Source organism: Penaeus vannamei, chromosome 39 (assembly GCF_042767895.1).
Source record: "Penaeus vannamei isolate JL-2024 chromosome 39, ASM4276789v1, whole genome shotgun sequence".
Lineage (NCBI taxonomy): Eukaryota > Metazoa > Arthropoda > Malacostraca > Decapoda > Penaeidae > Penaeus > Penaeus vannamei.
Genome location: NC_091587.1, coordinates 12,189,161 through 12,191,660, shown reverse-complemented (window position 1 = coordinate 12,191,660; position 2,500 = coordinate 12,189,161).

Genomic DNA, 2,500 nt, shown 5'->3' with positions numbered 1-2,500 from the left:
CGCGTGTGTTTGTGTTTTGTTTGTGTGTTCATGTTCATGCCTTCATGAAAGTAATGTATTTTTTCACAGTTTGCATTATTTATGTATTATAAGTTGCCACAATTATTGACAATATCGGGGAAAAGTTCCAGCACTGACTATTGGTGATGTGGATTTTGTTTTTTTTTCTTTTGTCCAGACAAGGATTCTATTTAGACACATTTTCAATAATCATGTAATCACACGCATCCTCAAAAGTGCAAGGATTGCCGTAAAGTTTTGATAAAAGGGTAAAATATCCCCGAGAACTTCCCAGCGTTCAACTTCAATCCTGACCTTTTCTACCATTGGATCGTCATGATGTAATGTCCTCCTCGTCATAAACAGCAATCGTTATCCCTGGAAATTTTCTATAATCAGTTTATCAAAGAAAACGTTAAAATGTACATCTAGGGGGGACTCACTTCTTTGGTTTCGGATTCAGAATATATAACGTGGTGAATTTATCACACGTAATGGAAATATATATCCACAATCAAACAAACAAAGCACACATATACTCTGATATAATATATATATATATATATATATATGTGTGTGTGTGTGTGTGTGTGTGTGTGTGTGTGTGTGTGTGTGTGTGTGTGTGTGTGTGTGTGTGTGTGTGTGTGTGTGTGTGTGTGTGTGTGTGTGCGTGTGTGTGTGTGTCCTCGCGAGTGTGTGTGTCCTCTCGAGCGATTGTGTGTGTCCTCCTGAGGGTGTGTGTGTGTATGTGTGTGCCTCCTCGCATGCGTGTGTATGTATGTGTCCGCGAGCGTGTGTATGTATGTATCAACTAGCGTGTGAATATGTTTACGTGTGTACGCGAGTACATGTACACATTTCCCCATACCTCCTCCACACTGAGACAGGATCCCCGTGACTCAGCAGAAATCCTCCCTCAAGGACCCTACCTTGAAGGAGTCTTGCCCTTCTCGACCTTCTCCTTCAAGTTGTTTTTTCGCGCAATGCCGTCTAACTGTTCTCTCGGATGCCTCTCAGCCCGGGACGGAGCGCGATCAAAGGCATGCGGCGGGAGAGAGAGAGAGAGAGAGAGAGAGAGAGAGAGAGAGAGAGAGAGAGAGAGAGAGAGAGAGAGAGAGAGAGAGAGAGAGAGAGAGAGAGGTGGAGGGGGAGGGGGAGAGAGGGAGAGAGAGGTGGAGGGGGAGAGAGGAAGAGAAAGAGATAGATAGATAGATAAAAAGAGAGAGAGAAAGACTGACAGACAGACAGACAGATAGACAAACAAATACAAAGTGAGAAAAGAGAGAGAGAGAAGGAGGGAGAGAGGAACAGAGAGAGAGAGAGAGAGAGAGAGAGAGAGAGAGAGAGAGAGAGAGAGAGAGAGAGAGAGAGAGAGAGAGAGAGAGAGAGAGAGAGGTGGAGGGGGGGAGAGAGATGGTAGAAAGGAGTGATAAAATCAAACAGGTCAACAAGCAAAGAGGGGAACAAACAGACAGATGCACACATAAACAGAAACACCAATAGAGAAACAAACACACAAACAAATACACACACAGCACATCACAACAAACTCCAAAGACAGTCAGACAAACAGACGCCGCAGCAGACGACAGAGAAAGTCGAGACATTTCAAACGCTACGGCTCGCTGCTGATCACGTCCGTTTCCACACGACCGCTGACTTCGAGCCTGGCACATGAGAGACGTTGTCAGCTGCAGATGCGAGACAGGAGATCGAGGGCCGTGGGTGTGTGCGGTACTCCGCGTGCATTCGGAATCTGGTTCTTTGTATCTGTGTGTCATATCTGCGTGTCATATTTGTGTCATATCTGTACGTCATATCTGTATCGTTGCCTTTTATGTTTTTGTATATATTTTTAAATGTTTTTTTCGGATAGGTATACAGAAACGTACATACATAAGCATATATACAATGCAAAACGAGTATGCATACATGCAGATATACAAATATATACATACATGCAAACGGACACATAGATTCCAAGCCTATTGGTTCTCATATATAAAGTGCACATATATACACATACATACATCCGGGCAAACATTTTTTATTTCTTTTTTATCGAGAATGCTAAAAAGTTACGTATGATTATGTATCTATCAGCATATCACAATCAAATAGATGTAAACGTTTGAACATGCTTTTATAGATGCGAATCTCCCTGAGGCAATCCCGCCCACATTAGCCCCACGCCCACGCTGTCATGAGGTCAGAGGTCAGGGACACATACCGGATACATGTTGTCAAAATTGACCGTTTTGTATTCAGTCCAAGAATAGGTATATTTTAGCCTGAGTGTGTGTGTGTTTTGGTGAATGATAATTATTGTCTATGAATGCCTCATTACTTGGATATATAGCTGTAGATATAAAGATAATAATTAGTTTCTGTTGTCTTATGGATCTGATCCAAGAGTGTTTTTGTTTATGAATTTTTAATGTTTTTTTTATTTCGTTTTCTTTCATTCATAAACCAAAGCCTATCATATGAATAAAATTTC